Source organism: Falco cherrug, chromosome 13 (assembly GCF_023634085.1).
Source record: "Falco cherrug isolate bFalChe1 chromosome 13, bFalChe1.pri, whole genome shotgun sequence".
NCBI classification, from domain to species: domain Eukaryota; kingdom Metazoa; phylum Chordata; class Aves; order Falconiformes; family Falconidae; genus Falco; species Falco cherrug.
Window position 1 is genome coordinate 23,018,572 of NC_073709.1, and position 17,463 is coordinate 23,036,034.

Below are 17,463 nucleotides of genomic sequence, written 5' to 3' on the forward strand. Positions count from 1 at the left end.
GGTGTGTGTTTACCCTTCACAGAAGATGGGTACAGAGGTGGGTGCATGCTGTGAGGCGTGATGGATCTGCTCACATCCACTTCCTTCTGTGTGAACACCAGCCTCAGGCTGCCTATGCAGAAAAAGCGGTTGTCCCCTTGTCGCCAGTATCTCCTGCTGCTACCAAATTAGAGGATTTCTGTCAATTAACAGGCATTCTGTCTGCCCACTGCCCCCCGTCTCCTGCCCTAACGCGGAGTGGTTGATAGCATTTACTAATTTACGACTGTGGAAGGTTTGTTCTCAATGAACTGCAATCAAGAGATCTTGCTCCTCCTTAACTTAGTAGCCTCTGCAGGAAAGAAGGCAGTGGGCTTCTTCCCATCCTTTCCAGCACTACCTGCTGCCTAGTGGGATGTGATGAGCCAAGTGCCACCACCACTGTGGCCTGGAGGTGATAGAGCTGCTAGCGTGGATGGTGGCTGCGAGAACTGCAGAATCTGGGAAGTCTTAGGAGTGCTCAACCAACATCTCACATGAGGCAGTGGAAGGGTACCAATGCAGTGGGTTTTTGACAGATACAGTGAAAATTTTACCTGGGGTAGCATGCGTATTGCTGACAGTGGCAGGGAATTTCTGTGGAGCGGCTTGTTGAACTTCTAGAAGGATGTTACTAACAGGCATCAAGTGTGGTGAGGTCAGTACAAGAGGAACAAAACCTCCCATTCAGGTAAAAGCAGGGGAAGGGAAACACTGCCATGTGTGGGACTGGTTCAGGCTAAACTGGTCTGTGCAGTAGTTTCTGCAGCTCTTCAGAAACACGCTATAGGGTTGAGCTTCTTAGCTCCAACAGGTCTACGTTCATGTTCCGGTCAGGCTTTGGGAAAGCAGGAACAGCACCATCTGTGTCCCACTTCATTTGAAAAAAAAAAAAAAAATTAAAAAAAAATTTTGAATGCCAGCCATCTGCTAATATTACATCCAAGCTCTACCCCCATATCTGGGGGCAGAGGAGGGAGGTGGTTTCTGTAGGGGGAGGCACTGTTTGGAGTGGGAGAGCTACCTGTACCTGGAGGTGCTGCTGGATCCAGAAACCATCAGAGGAGCATGTGCAGGATGGCCTGGCATCTCTGTCCAGCCACCTTCTGTGGTACTGAAACAGTCCTGCTCAGAGAGGGTGAATCCAAGTCCCACCCTGCTAACAGAGTCCATGGCGCTTGGTTTACGGATCATTAAGAGGAGATTTGAGCATTTCTGTGATGTGGTTGCAGAGTAATGGGAGTGGTTACGAGCCACTGCGTTGGTGGCTGAGGTAAAAAGACAGTCGTTGCTTTTTGCTTGTAGCCTGGTCATCGAGTGTACAGTGTTTTGGAAACAGATCAGGTTGTGGTTTTCTACAAGTTGGCTATTAAAATAGGCCCGCTATCTTGATGGGAACTAACACGAGCTTTCAGCCAGACTCAGGAAATGAACAGCCTCTGTTCTCTGTAATTCTTTTCATCCCAGATCTTTACCAGCAAATGTCCAGTGAGTTTTGATTTGCTTATGAAGGTGCTTTTGCTGAAGTCAATGTGTCATTTTTCTGTGATGTATTTCTGTCTTCCTTTCTTTTATAGAAGCTGAGTGCAGCTTCTGTCGTAGTAGCTCTGTGTGAATGTGAACACAAGGCAGTAGAGAGTTAAAATAAAAAAAATCCATTAATTAAAATATTTACATTGGAAGCTGCAAAACATTTACTCTTCAAGTAAAACAAACTTCCCCATTGTTCTTGCATGATTGCTGCAGTTTCTCTGAAAATAGCCAGGAAGAGGTTGTGTTCTGAGGAATTTTACTGGGTTGGCAGGGGAATAGGAGGGTAGGGATACTCAAGTGGGCTCTTGGTCAGTGTCTCTCTTTTGTTCAAATTTTTGTCACATGGGCAAAAGATCTCTTCTTCATAGAAAAAACAACAACAAAAGAATCCCCACCCCCACCCCAAATGGTGGAAGTATATTGTCATACTGTTCTGGTAATGCAAAAAAATAAACGAACATCAGTAGAAGATGAGAATGGTATTTAAGGGTTGAAAGGTTTATTTATAGTGCTTGAAGTGTACACTTAAAGGGAAAATAGAGAAGCATCCCTGAGCAGGCAGTCTGGACCCTGGCTCCCAGGCAGCCCTTCTGGCTGGGGACTTAAGTGCCACCATCCCCATTTTGCTGGCAGGGAAATGGAAGTGCAGCATGGTGAAGGATGTCACCTTTCCCTGGTGCTGAGCACCTGTGGTTCTGGCTGGGGTCTGTTGGCATCACGGCTGCTTGGTGTCCAAGGAAAATGAAGCGAGGGTGCAATCTGGGGATGTCAGACCACTAAAACATAATCAGGTTTTTTGCATCTAGTTTTGTACTTTAGGCACAGGGATACTGTCAGTAGCATCAGTCCAGGACAAGTAAGCAAACATGAAAACTACTTGCTTCAAATCCTTCCATTCCTGCCATATCTCTCCCCAGATAAGTGGACTGAAAAATTAAGGGTTTGTTGTTTTTTGATTTCTATTGGCTTTTTTCTAAGTAGTATTCTCTCATACAGTGTACTCTTTCACATTTACACAGTTCTGGCCTTTTCCATCCTGGCACTGGACTATCAGGCTTCTAGGGCTTGTGGGCAGGATGCTGAAAAGGCTAAAAGGGTGTGTGGAGGGATTGGTAGGTTTGATTTTTTTAGATGCTTGATTCGCGTTTCTCACTCTAGGCAGACTTACGCTTCTCTAAGTTGCCAGATGAGAGGTCACACTTCTGCCCTAGTGACTTGTGGACTGGCTGGATTGCAGCTTTATAGATAGAGATATAGTCTGTGTGTGTGTGTGTGTGTGTATATATATATAACTTTGCTTAATAGTGCCATAGAAAAGCGTTTCTTCAAGCCCAAGTCTATCGTGACTGAATTTTATTGACAATTCCAAGATTGCAGTTTTGTTGGTTAGGTGTGTGGTACTGTTTCCTCTGATCCTAGGTATGCGTCATGTTTACCTATATTATAAAAACATCTTTGTTTCATTGAAAGGTGGGTTTGTAAAGGTGTTAAGAAATTATATGTCCTTGTTCAGGGTAGGCATCATTTAAACTTGTGCATGAGTGCTTTGTTCCATCTGTTTCTTGCATGCTTTACTGTATTTAAGAAAGGCTGTGTGCTGACAGTTTCTTGGCCTGGAGATAAAAGGTGCTGCATACCCAGGTTTGATACACTGATGGAAAATTGTCTCCACGATGTATAACACTGCTGTGATTATTTCTAGCCATTACCATTGGTTTCATTTTACAACCATTCACATTATGTAATTTGATGCTCATTTAATTTAATGAGAGGATGCTGCAGACTTATTTATGACTCGGCAAGACAACCTGTACTCTTTGGCCACCTCTGTTATCCTTGCTGAAGGAGGAAAAGTGTGTTTCTTAGAGAACATGTTACAACATCTTTAATACCTTTATATCCAGGTTTCCCAGATTGCCGCAGACAGGAGGGTGACTTGCCTGGGGTGTAGATTATACTGGAATGGCAGCAGAAGTTTAACTTTTTTTTTTTTTTTTTCCCCTTGAACTGTTTATTAGCCTTTTGTGGTAAGGTTATCAGGAGGTATTGATGGACTTTTCCTTTTGTTACAGATGGAATTTTATGACTTGCTGGATTCTAAATAGGACGAGGAGATGTGTCTGATAAGGTAAGAGAGGGTAAGATAAACATGTTCTTATACAAAAAGTTTCAGTGTTTTGCTGTTTGGGTTGAAGATGACAGTTTCTTTCCCTGACAGAACCCTGCAAATAATTGAGAGATTTATTTTTAAGTTGCATGTGCTTCTGATCCTCAGAGCAGAGACCATCTCTGTTCTGTTCAGCTTCTGTCCCAGTCCTTTTTCCTGGTGAACTGATGTACTAAGTCCAGAAGACACAAACGCATGCCTTTCCAGGCATGGAGGTTAGAAAGATTGTTCATACTTATCTTACTATTTTAGAGCTTTTTATAAAGTAAGAGATGAGGTAAAGAGGGGTTTTTTTAGTTCAGTTTTGAGACAAGCCCACTTCCCCCCCGACATTTGAAAAGTAAAAAGATCTGTGCTTTAAAACTTTTTTCCTGTTGCAGTATTTTTTAATTTGCACTGCTTTTATTAGGACAGAACGTATATGAGTAGAAAACCTCTTAAGTTTGAGTCTGAAATGAGTGTTTGAAATGAGTATTTGCTGTCACTAATGCACTGAAGGAAGGTATAGGCTTGCTGATTTTTTTTATTATTATTTTTTATTAATAGCAGTGTTTTTAAAAGGCAGTGTTTAGTTTTTGTTTTTTTTTGGTTTCTGGTTCAGAGGCTTCCACTGGTAGTGAGGAGTTAGATGTCTTTAAAACTCTTAGGTGTTGGGACAACTGTATTCAAACAAGACACAGCCAAACACAGTAGTAGTATTACATAGGATTGTCAGTCTTCCAACCTATGATCTGCCCTGTGACTGTCCAGCTCATTAACTTACATGTTTAATTTTGTCTCCTCTGTCTTCCTGAGTGCTGTGTCATTTACAGGCCTCAAAAATCCCCCATGTTCTTTTTGGCTGTTGGTTGGAAAATGTAGTGGAAACAGCTACACGTCATTATGTGTAGGATTACCAGGATTAAATGACTTCTTTCTTGGATTGAGAGATTTAGTTCTTGTAGACAGTCTTGGGATATTTTTCTCTTCCCCTCCCCTCCCCCTTTAAGTTCTGTTTGCTAAGTAGAGCCACCCTTTGGAGCGTGGCTGCCCAAGCAAGAACTGAAAATTTTGAATGGCTCTTGGCACTGTGTGGAGCATGCATGCATCAAAGGCTTGCTTGATGCTTAGGTTTTTTTGTGAGTGTTGGGCATTTTGTCCATTTGGACTATCCTTTTTCATGCCACTGTTGAATCATGTGAGGAATATTTTATTTAAAGGCTTACTCTCTACCCAAACGTGGTCTTGTGTGTGTATAGTTGGTGAAATAGCTCTTCAGGTGAGAGGTCTTGCAGTCTGCAGTACTATTACACAAAGCACTTTGCATGCATACCTCATTTGTTATGTAAACGAGCTTCTTCACTTGCACGTGTTCAAACCAGTCTACCTATGCTCCAAGAATGAGTAATTAAAATTGCTTTCAAGACTTCTTAGAGCGTGTTCAGCCCGACCTGCACTGGCACCCCTCTGTGCACAGGCGGTTCAGCTGCTGTCCCATCGCACGCTGGCCACGGGCATCGCTGCGGCCGGAGGCCCTGCGGTACCCACCGCAGCATCGCTGCTGGCGTGCCTGTGCTCTCGTTGAAAAGCAGCATGGCCAGGATGGGATAGGGCTGTTTTTTCTAGCAGATTCAGTTGAGTGAAAAGTGTATTTGTCTGGTGTCAGTGTGGTGCTGGGGACTTTAGGTGTGCATGTGGGCCAGTGTTTTAGTCATACTTATTCAGCTGCTAGTGTTTTCCTAAGATGCTACTCCTTGCGTACTATATGTATATTATATAGCATATAAATCTGATATTACTTAATTTTAAGTACTGTTCCTTGTGAAGCAGATACTGATAATAGAGTGCTGTAACATGGGCAGCTCTTGTGGCACAACAGCTGGATGCTGTTGTACCGTCTCTCCCAGGGCGAGCTTGCTCTCCCCTCGTAAAACAACCATCAAGGAGGCTCTGTTTCTAGCAGGTTCTGCAGCTTGAGGCCACGACACCTTCTCTCGCCGCAGCTTTATTGCCAGCCCCAGGCATGTACAAATTGTGAGCCAGATCCATAGCAATTGCAGGACTGGCTTTAAAATGAGATTCTAGGAAGAAGAAGTAGCACTTTCCACTGGCTCTCATCTTTTGCCTCTAGAAGAAAACGTCCTGTCCTCATTTTGTGTGGTACCTCCTCGTGGCTGAAATGAATCCCCAGCTATGAGTGTGTGTCACTCTCCTTCCTCTGAGGGGCTTTGTTTATCGCTTCCCCAGCAGCCTGGGCTGGAGAAATGCCATCATCTCACTCCCAGTCCTCCTGTGTCACAAGAAGCACCTGACCTGGTTGTGCTCCTTCTCAAGGCCGAAGTTGTCAGGTGTCCCTCATTCTTTCAACTACCCCTTACTACTATGGCATCAGTGTTATTTTATTCAAAAACATTTATTTTTTTAACCTTCTGCTCCCTTTCTGCATTCTTTCTCCCCATTTGCATCTGGGTTTCTATCCTTCCAGACAGGCATCTGGATCCTGCCTCACATGTGCCCTCAGGTTCTGTCTGTGTTTTCCCTTGGTTGCTTACAATTTTCATGGATATTTCCTGACCCCTTCCCTGCTGTTTCTTCTTCTGGGGAAGTATTCTGAAGCATTCCTGTGTTTCTTGTTGCTGTTGCAATTAAAGGGGTTGCTATCTTTTAGTCCCATTTAAAGCAATGAGAGATGGTCCAGTCTGTCCAGGGAGTAATCTTGCTTTAATCCTAGCCATGGTGACTTCCTTGTAACGGCTGGCTTTTGGCATCCATCCTTTTGATTGCGTGACGAGGCTGAATAATAATAAAAAAAAGAATAATAGCTCTTTTAATATGCCTGAAGCCTAATAATGATGAAATTATGAGACTTGGCAAGCTTTCAGCTGCGTTGATAGGTGCCAGACCTCTCACCCAATATTTTCTTTTCCTTCCCCTGTATTTCCCTGTGCCTTTATCTTACTTCCTTCCAAGGAACCTGGGGCCCTTATGAACTGCAAGTCAAGTTTCACATGAGGTCTGCCCGATAGCTCAAGTCATAAATATAAAATCATTCTATAAGGCCTAATCTATTTTCAGAGGTTTGTTTATGAGATAAGGATTACTTTGATCACTGAAATAGCATTGTGTCATTTTTGGAAGGAAATGACTAGGAAGTAACTGTTATCAAGCCTATTTTCACCTGCCATTAGCTTGGACCTGAGGAATTGCAGCTCCAAGGTCACTTGCCTTAACAGTTCCAAATTAGGTTGCCAATTATTGATTATCTGAAAAACTGTCGGTTGATGTATATTCTGTTATTAATAGCTGTTAATACACTTTGGCAATCTGTTTTGCAAACATTTTCTTGTTGTTCTTTTTTAATGAGTCTTGGCAGTGAAAACCCTGGTTTAACACATGCAGAACTACAGTAACTCATTGAAGTATTTGTGGGGTTTGCATTTTTGGTGTGTTTTTGTTTTTTACTGGGAGTAACACTTGATTTTGATAAGACCAAATTGAGGTAAAGTCCAGGAATGATTTCTTTTTAAACTGGCACATTGTGGATTCTTCTCGTGTTAGTGCATATCAGTGCAATACTCTTGTATCACTGCTAGATGAGTTTTAATAACTTCCTTTGATGTTGCCTATGAATATTTTTGTCTCCACAGAAGTCATCTTAGAAAAACTTCCAAAATAAGAAAGCTAATTCAAATAAAACAGTAACAGGTAATTTGAGTTTCTTTTCTTGTATTAATAAGCTGTTTTGTCACAATAGGAGGAAAGTACCTGGAAAGCACAGGGAGGAAAAATGGGAAATCTCTCATGCATAAGGAAAAGCCTCTTGATAACAAAGTTTGGAGGGGGGTGGGAAATACCTACATAAATGTAGACATCAAGGTAAATGCTTTTCCCTTTTCTTTTTCTTCCAGAAAATTTGAATATTTGCACAATCTGATGTTGCAAGTTGTAAATGCTTAACACTTCTAAAAGAATAAATTACTTCAGTGCCTGAATGTGTAGATAACTTGTCAGCTTCAAAGGATCAAGTGAGTTGGAAGGAATGTCTGGATAACTCGGTATAGGCAGGTACCAAGCAGAATATAGGAAGCAGGGGAATACATTCAACTCATACGGCAGAGGCCTAGATAAAAGTTTACATTTAAGATTAATCATGTTATGAAAAGCAAGTTTCTGTGGTTCTGCTTTTAATGTAAAAGTACAATACTCACTTCCCCCTCCCCATTGCTGTCGTGCTGGGTTTCCCAAGCTGCTTGTTGTAAGAATTGTGCTACTTCTATAAAAATTGAGATGGAAAATAAACCGATTTAATGCTTTTCAAACTACCTTTACAAAAAAGGCCACCTTTCACTGTAGAATATCCTCAATGTGAGCCGGCCGGTTCTGTAAGATGTAAGTAGCTTTGCACTCTTTGACTAAGCAGTTAAGAGAAACTGAAATCAGTACTGTAAAATGCACATTAAAGCTGTAGGGCTAAAATGGAAAGAGATGTTTCAGCTCTTGCTTGGGAAGTGAACTGATCTGAAGTTCCCCTCGGAGTACACAAAGCACAAACAAGACCGGGTGTAGTTTAGCATTGCAGTCTGGGATGCGTGTTGCCCATTGTTCACCCCACCCCACTTAGTGAGCCAATGCTCACAGGTACTCTACCTGGCAAAAACTACTAGTTTTGACTTCTCCCATAGGGTTATTTTTCTGACCCAAGTTCTCTGAGCTCCAACAGGCACGCAGGCACGAGGGAAGTGCCAGGGCAGACCCTCGGTGTTGTGGCTGCCCCTTTGGGGTGGTCACCCACCAGAGCAGGTCTGCGGGGTGACATCACTGCTGCTGCTCATCATGGACTGGATGCACCCTTCATTCTTCCTTTTCTGATGGTGGTGGCGTGACTGGAGCTTGTAGGCGTGGTGCAAGGCGCAGGTGACCCTCCACCTGGCAAGTGCACAGGGTACCAGCTCTGTGGCTGCAGGGCAGCCGCCAATTTCAGTGTTTGAAAATGGCCCTGGCAGCCAGGAACTTCTAACTGCAGCTCTGCTAATGACTAGTGTTGTGGTTTTGGGCAACTCCCCTGGTTGTCTTTGAGTCAGCTCCCCTGTCAGTAAAAAGGGGATGATCCTCCTTTGTAACTTACTGTTGAAATGATTAATGGTTGTGCTTTAGAGGTCAAGGTCCGTCCATGTAATGTTGCCATTGGTATGGAGAGGCCTCTCGGCTTTTGCTGAGAAACCTTGACTCCAAAAACACAACTGGTTGTGGGGACTTGTTTGGCTTTTTTTTTTTTTCCTCCTGTTAACTTATGAAACAGATCAGATTGACTCTCAGTACTGAAGTGTTAACCACCACTACCAACCATTTCAATCTTGGCCCCCTCTCCTCACCTATTCCTTCTTTGCTGCAACTCCCTTCTTGACTGTCCACTTCTCATATCAAACCTTTCCTAAACTAATTCAAGACAGGGTGCCAGACAGAGTTAAAAGGGAAATTTGAGGTAGAAGGTGAAATCCTAGCAGTGAGGCTGAGGGTTTGCCACTGGTGTAGCAAGATAGAGACATGTTCTGCTTTTTTCTCTGAAACCCACTCTGTGTGGAGGCTGTGCAGTTTCCAGGCTCTGGCTTGGTTGCCAACCTGAGATGTGCCAGTAACGTGCTGGGTTTTTTTATACAAAAAAAAAAGTCTAAAAATAATATCGGGGGGAGCCCAGTAACTGAGAAGTTGAAAACTTCACATATGTCATTAAACTTAACTTAAAAGCCACTAGATATTTAAATTAAAGGAAAATATTAGTTAAGGTACCCAGACAAGACTCGGAGAATGGCAGGAGCTTGTTTGCTGTTGATCTTATGCAAAAAATGTGCTCTTTGGTTCATGATCGACCTCCAGCTGCTGCTGGTAACTTCCTGCTCCTGTTGAACGAATGAGCTGATGTTAAGGAGCTGAGGGCTTTTGGGTCGTGGGGTTGTATGGGGCAGGCAGCTGTCCGTGTTCCTGCTGGGTGGGTGCCTGTCTGCAGCCCAAGAAGCAAAGCCAACTGTAACTCGTTTCCTCTTCTGATTGTCCTCTTGGTGCTCAGTCAGTGTGCCTTGAAATTACAGGGACTACTCATGACTTGTGGGCTTCATAAACACCACGGAATGGGCTTTATAGTTTTAGAAAACATATATCATATGAAATATATTCATAGACTTCTGTTCTCAGAATAAGCCTTTGGTATCTGTTCATTCTGTCTTACTAGTGCAGACCATGAACTCTCACTTGGTAATTTCTACAGTCCGTAATCTCTGTTGTTACATTAGAGATGCCCGTTCCTGACTCTAAATGACAGGAGGAGACATGTCCCAGTTGTAAATTACAGTAATTTCGCCCCAGGAGAATTTTAGGCAATTCTGTTCTGTGCTATAGAAATTCTTAAATGTTTTTGTGGTTGTGGTATGTATGTGGTAGTACTGCATTTTTTTTTTTGTTTCTTTTTATCCATGGAGGGACGTAATATAGTACATCGTCCAGGCATTTTTGTTTAATGCAAGTTGCTATGAGTTCAAAAGTGTGGAGAGGAAGAGGTGGCTATCGTAAGCTCTGGTGCTCAGGTCTGCCATGAGTGATTCTACTTGGAAACCACTTCATGTTAGCCACATAAAAATTTGAGTCTCCAATTAACATTACCTAGAGCAGCAGAGTGGTGGATCACAGTCTGTCCCAGAGCTCTGAGAACATCTTGGATACCCTGAACTGAGGCTGTGGAGAATATTCTGATAGTGCCTAGAGAGCAGCTAGTGCTTCTGAAGAGACGTGCTCCAAGAGCCATACTGGTTGGAGTTACCTAAATGCATATTAGGTATTATAATAGGTCTGCATTTCTGAATAGATAGCATTGCTGCGAAGTGGGGAAGATGTAAATGCCAGAGGAATTTTACAGGGTTTTAGTCAGCTGGATAAGATAGAAAGTGGTTCTTGAGGATACTGCAGTTTGCAAGCTGGCTGTTGGTGAGTTTCTGAGCATGCTATGCATCATATCAGTCAACTGTAATTATGTACAGTCAGACAGAGGAAGTGGATTCTGAACTCTTCAGAACTTTTTCCTCTGCTCAGCAGCATCTTTTTGGGGCCTAGTTTTGGCTAATGTATTCTTTATCTTCTGAGTAAATTTTGGTAGAGACATTTAGCCATTTTGTCAGTAAGTCAACTGATAACCATTATCCTCTTTGATAAGCAAAATATGCAGACTTTTTAAACTCTATATAAGGTGTATTTTCTGAATCTTTAGCTGTTCTTGTGGTATTTTCTTTTCTGAAATGAATAGACCAGAAATGCATGTTGCCCTTGCTGTTACTGTTCTTTAGATAATGCTCTCCCTCCCTCCCTTGCCTTATACAAAATAGTGTTCTTATCCATCCAGAGGCTACATTTCCTTGCTTAGCTGCACGTTTGTGCAGGAAGTTTAGCGTCTAGATTGTGTCTGCCATGACCTCCAGTCTTTTTAACAGGATCGTTGCCTTTCCAAATGCAATTCCCCAAGGGTAACTCCCAGTTCTTTTTATATTCTTGGGAGTTTGTAACTTAGTGTTATTGCTGTATTAAAACCAGCTGTTCAGATAAACTACACCCAGCAAAAAATCCACTTTACCAGAAAGTAACCTGATTCGGTTTTTGCTTACTGTTGCTCCAGGTTTCATGTTCTGTGCAGGTGACAAGAAGTGATTTCATATTTTCTTTCAGATCCCTGGTAATGGCAATGGACAGCATCCCAACAGGCCCCCAAAACATCAGAGGGAAAATATGAGAGGAAGTGGGGTACTTGGTATCATTAGAGATAACACTGACAGGAATTTGAATCCCTAAATTGAACTTCTTGTACTTTGCAGTTTGAGTTTGTGTGAACATAATTACAGCTTTGAATTCTTTCTTCTAAATATTGCATGTATGTGGGGGAGTAGATGTTTTGTTTTTGCTAAGTAGCATTTTCTAGACAATTGTATTTGTACCACTTGTGTTCTTTTCTGAAGGTAAAAGTTAATGTCGATACTTTTTTTTTTTTTTGGTCTTGTTCTTATATGAGGTTAAGTACCAGATAGTTGCACATTTACCATCAACTAATAGTCAGAAGGTACAGTCTCGCAAAGAACTTGGCTAAAACTAAATGAATAGCTTTCAATTTCCTGTGGGTGGGTTTTTTGTGTGTGTGTGTGCACTGCTTACCAATAAGGAATAGAGCAACTTCCCTTTTCTGAGAAGCTATGTTGCTAGCTTTTATACTGTTGAAGTAATTTTGTTAAACAAGAGGAAGAAAAAAAATTTCATAAATTGTCCAAAGGAATTTGTCTACAAAGTGTGCCAACAGGGTTGGGTCTGTTTTTCCTCCTCCATTTTATCAGGAGGAAAAAAACTTACTGCTTTAGTACTTCATTAGCCTTTTGCTTTCACATTGCTGAGCCTTAACAGTATATTGTTTTCATTATTTATTGTAACAGTTGCCTGTGAGTATGGTATTTGAACATACTTCTTAGAGATGAAAAATGTCAAGACCTGTACTTCCGTAGGGGCGATGTACACAGCCTCATTTTACGCATCTCACTCTGCCTGTTTCAAAACTTTTTCCTCTGCTCAGCAGCATCTTTTTGGGGCCTAGTTTAGGCTAATGTATTCTTTATCTTCTGAGTAAATTTTGGTAGAGACATTTAGCCATTTTGTCAGTAAGTCACTGATAACCATTATCCTCTTTGATAAGCAAAATACGCAGACTTTTTAAACTCTATATAAGGTGTATTTTCTGAATCTTTAGCTGTTCTTGTGGTATTTTCTTTTCTGAAATGAATAGACCAGAAATGCATGTTGCCCTTGCTGTTACTGTTCAAGTAATCTGCTTCGGGCAGCGTGGGAAGCCTGTGGGGACTGGAGTAATGGTGTCCTCCCACCAAAGCCATCTTCTGATGGTCAGGGAACACTTCGTTTGCTCTGTCTGTTGTAGACTCAGGTGAATTTTACCTTCAATAAATACTACTGGTGTCACTTTGATCCTGTGCGTTACTAGTTAGAAAACTAGTGTTATTCTAATGATGGCATGCATTTTCTTACACAAAGGAAAAGTGTACGCTCTTTGGCCCTTATCTTGGTCTGTGCTGTTAAAAACAGACAGGCAAAGGAGTAGACTTGACCGTGTCCCACTTAAACTTTCTCTGGATTTCTTGAACAGACAACTTGAAAGAAAAATCATCTCCTGTCCCTTTCCTCTCTGCTTTCTTCAGCTGGCTTGCAGCTTAAAATATCGTCCCCTTCTCTAGCTTTAAGGAGGGGATGATGATGGATTCTTCACTAGAAGCATACTCTGAAGTTGAACAAGGTACAGCATCAGTCCCTGTAACAAAACTCTAGCTGAAGTAGAGCTTTTTGAGACAATGCTAGAAGGATATCCAACAAGCTTTTAGTGATTGAAAGACACGAAAAATATGCATGAGATGCACCTGTGTAGCTTGCTGTGTAACTTTTTCCTTTGATTTTTTGGATGACCCGTGCTGCCTAGAAGACTTCCCATTTCTATGAAGAGAGGCTGTTAATGCAGGCACCCCTCAACAGCTCTTTATCTCTACCAAGTGATACACGCGAGCGCCATGCGTTGCTTACTCAGAGAGACCAGCTGTTGTTCCTCAGTTCTGGTTTGAGGATTGGAGCCAGATGAGGGTGTGTTGTTGTTTTTCCAGTTTCCAGACATGGTGCAAAGGAACAGAAGGGATGGGATGGCATGCTCCGAGTACCCTAGTGAAGGCTGGAGTCTTGAGATGCTTTGTGGCTCTGACTACTTGACACAAAAGGAGGCACAAACGTTTGTTTAATTTAGATTTCAGCAGGCACTTAAGGGCTCTCTGTAGGATAACGTGAAGTTTTGACATTGGTTTCTGGTGAGACGTTATTGCCTGAGGTTTGATTAAAAGTAGCAATGGCCACTGTTCAGAGAAAACCATAGCTAACTGTGGTTAATGACAGTGTATTCTCTTGGGTTGTTAAAGTACTTCTATTAAAACAAGAAAGAGGGCTGTGTGTCCAGATGTAATTTTGATGGATCCTGGTGCAAGCATCAAAACAAGTAATGCTCTGGAAGCTCTAGTGAGTCACGTACAGTTAGGAGCTCCTGCGCTGTCTGTCATGCAAGGCAAGTTCACATTTGCTTAGCCGGCCGCCTTTTCATGCGGGAATTTGGTTTTCACTACTGGCTGAATTTGAAATTCTTCCCTTTCATTTTCAGATGTTGCTGTACTACTAATTGCTTGTCCTCTTCCATATATGTTTATATTTACTACTTATTAAAGAAATACACTTTAATGTAATTGTATAATAGTATCTGAAGAATAGTTGAAGGGGTAGGGACACTGACCTTCTGTGTTCTTTCTCTCCCTTTTAAAACAAATTGAGGCTGATGTGATACCATACTAGCACTCTCGCATATACAGGGAAGCTCTTTCTGAAGACCAGACCCTGAGAATATTCTTTGCATTTGGAAGGGGTTAACAGTAGCTTTTCACGTTCAGCCAGTGTGGTTGGTATCTGGGATGTAGGAACAAAGCCATGCAGGTTGTTGTTGGTGAGAATGTTAAATAGTTTCCTTAGCAGGTGATGAACTTCTTCCTTAATGATTTAATTACTTAATCTCAGGAGATCCTTGGGGAAAAAAAAATATCTGGGAATTTCTCCCAGAGACTTATATAGGTGTGGTAATAGAGGAAGGAAGGGATGACTTCTTTGGAACATAGATGTGGGGCAGGAAGCACCGGAGCAAGCATTGGCCAGAAATGCTGAAATAAAGAATGGATTTGGAAGGTGGGACATGAGTTCTGGTGGTTAGCCCAACAGCAAGTCGCTTTAGCTGACTGTACCTCTGAGTTTCCATCTGTGTCAGATGAATTATGTGTCTCAGAAGTACTGTGAAGGTGCTAAATTAATGCTTTCAGTGGAAGATCACAGGATGCTTTGAATAAAGCTTTACAAAGTGCACAGTGTTCTTACTATTAATACCAAATAGTTTGTGTGTATCTCTTAAATGACAAGGAAAATGAAATGTGCCAGATTTGTGAAGCTAGAGGAATGTTCGCTCGTTACTCTGAAAGAGCTGGGAAGTACAGATGGAAAAGGGAGGATTGAAGTCTAGGTATGGAGGAAAAAAATCCCATGGACTGTCATCATGGATGTGGTTTTGAAATCCTTCATCTTCTTGCCTCGTGTGTGTAAATCAGCTTTGTAGGTGGCTGAGCATTTCTGAGCAGGTCAAGAGGGAAGAGAGTGTTCACCAATGCAGGGTAACGCACAGCAGAGGAAGCAGCTGCTCAAGCTCTTTATTTGAAGAAAACGTGACAAACCAGGAACTGCTATAATCCTGTTCTTAAATAGGAAATACATTCAACCACAAAAGCAAGTGCAGAGCTAAGTGACTGGCTGGAACCTTTATTAGAAATCTGAAGTTACAAGAAACAGTCTCTCGGCCTACTTTTGCTGTTTGGATCATACTTCAAAAGCTGCAAAAAAGGCCAATGTGCAGCCTGCCAGCAGAATAACAATTAGCAGCATTTTGAGCTCTGTGTCCACAGTAGGATTTTCCTTTGAAGGGATGCCTTTATCTGCTCTGCTCGGTGTCACTGAGATGCAGGCACTCTTCATAGTGGGGAGGGGATCTTTGCTGTCCTGACCGAGCTGTCCCAGCTTCGGGGAGTCTCTGTCTGCCTTGCCCGGGCTCTGCTTCTCTGCCACAGGCTTGATGGGGGCTTACAAAAATTGCTTTGTTCGCTTGAAGCCAGCTCACAGAGAATGGGAAAGATTGATGTAGTCTCAGATGGCTGGAGCTTCTTGCTGTATTTTGGTTATTTTGGTTGGTAACAGTGAGGTGTGAACTTCCTGTGGGCAGGTGAGAAGTGAAAGCCCTTGGGGTACTAGCACACTCAGACATGAAGAAACTGCCACCCTTTAACTTTGTGATGGAGGTCAAAACCCAGGAAAAAAAAAACAACAACCCAGCACCTAAACCCCTTTTACTCAGAGAAATGAGCCCTCAGCTTGGCTGTTCAGGCACTTCTGATGACAAGTTGGCCATACTTTGTTAGCTCTGACCAATGAAACACTTGCTTTTTAAATGAGCTCTAGTACATATGTTCTTAGCTAATCAGGTAAATATCCTAGGGAAGGCTTTGTGGGGAGGGCTTTGTGGCTAGCCATTAGTTCTGTTGTTGAACTAGGCTTCAATAAATGGCTGCGTTGCTTTTGCTTAAGGAATGCTAACCTGAGGAGGTGTGTTGAAACTTCTTTGACCTTTGTTAAGAAGTTCAAGCTCTATTAAACTTTAGCCTAGTAAAAGAACGCCTTTAGGTCTGCATTAGTGTTTCCATCCCTTAAATAAATCCATGTGAGGAAACCAGTGCTGGGTACTTGGGTCTGGCAACTAGACCCCTGCTTTTCAAGACAGTCATCTCATCACGGCTGTAACATCAACTAGCATCCAGCTCTGTTGTGACGAGACTCTTCTGCCCCTGCTCCTCTGTATGCATGCTACTTTTCCAGGACACCATTGCAATGCTGGTGCTGTTTCTCTAAAAGATGAAATTATCTTGCTCTGGAAGAGCAAAAGCAGTACAACTAATTTGGTACCTTTTTCTATAAATATTACTGCTGTTTAATAACGATAGGAATTCTCCTTTTGAGCTGAAAGCACGAGAAGCACTATGTTACGGTGAGTTGTTTTGACTCAACTTTAACCATAGGGGTTTTTTTTTTTAGTAGTCATTAAATACTTTATATGAAAAAAAACCCCAAAAACATTTATGTATTGGAAGAATGAGTATCTGATATGACAGCATAGAGCAAAAGTTTATTATGCATATACAGCTGAAATAAGTTAACTTGTTTAAACTGTATTGTAGACACAATGCTCCTGCATTTGAAAAAGTTTCATGACTCCATATAACCATATCAACATGTTTCCATAGTTAATTTCCAGCCTGCAATTGTATTATCTTTTGTCTAATGGAACATCATCATATTAAGTAAACTAATAACCATAATGTTCATGTTGCTGATGCTTTATTAGATACTATATTACAAAAAAAAAAATAAAATCAACAAACCAAAACAACAAACCGCAATCTTGCATTTACTTAACCAGGATATGTTTTAACTCCTGAAGCTTTTCTGTGAAGAGGGAGGGAAGTGAAGGTTACATCTAAAAATACTGTATCCAGTGCTCAGAATGGACCAGCATACAGCAGTATGCTATGCTGCTGCTTGCGAGGACATCACATATGCACCTAGAGCTCTTCAGCACTTTTCTGCAGAGGAGCACATTTTATGCTGGGTCTTCAGTCACATTTATGTATGTCTACGTATATGAAGCAAATACAGAAATAATGGCAGCGGGTATAAGTGGCTGATGAGGTGATGTGATCATTTGGAAAGCGAAGGGAGAAGCAACTACGAGCCTTTAGTTGGTAGAACTGAGATAATTTTGAGATCACTGATAATTACACTGAACAAAGTTATTTCTTCTGAAATTTCAAAATGCCACCAGAATCAGGGGTGTGGCAAATAATGGCATGTCCTTTGTCCCACAGAGGATTAATTTCCTTTTGGTATGGACTTACTTGAATAGTATGAATGTTGGCACAGACCAGTCCACCTCCGCCTACCATGCAGAGGGAAGGGCTTACTACATGCTAGAGAGCAGTTTACATTGGAAGGGAGCTGGGGTGATGGTAAAAAGCTAACAAAATACAGAGTCCTTGCAGTGCTGCTAGGATATGGAT

At 41.9% G+C, this 17,463-nt stretch overlaps 1 protein-coding gene across 11 annotated transcripts in view; it reads left to right on the top strand.

Moving 5' to 3' along the window:
• The window catches only part of TRERF1 (transcriptional regulating factor 1), a 100,530-nt gene that overhangs the window by 25,168 nt on the left and 57,899 nt on the right, over positions 1-17,463 (top strand). For 9 of the 11 annotated variants that reach the window (XM_055726222.1, XM_055726217.1, XM_055726223.1 and 6 more), the window contains one exon: positions 3,624-3,679. The gene's annotated coding sequence lies outside the window, so the exon portion shown is untranslated. Of the gene's footprint in view, positions 1-3,623; positions 3,680-7,344; positions 7,403-17,463 lie in introns of all 11 variants that reach the window. The other 2 variants (XM_055726218.1, XM_055726221.1) reach the window with 1 other exon arrangement.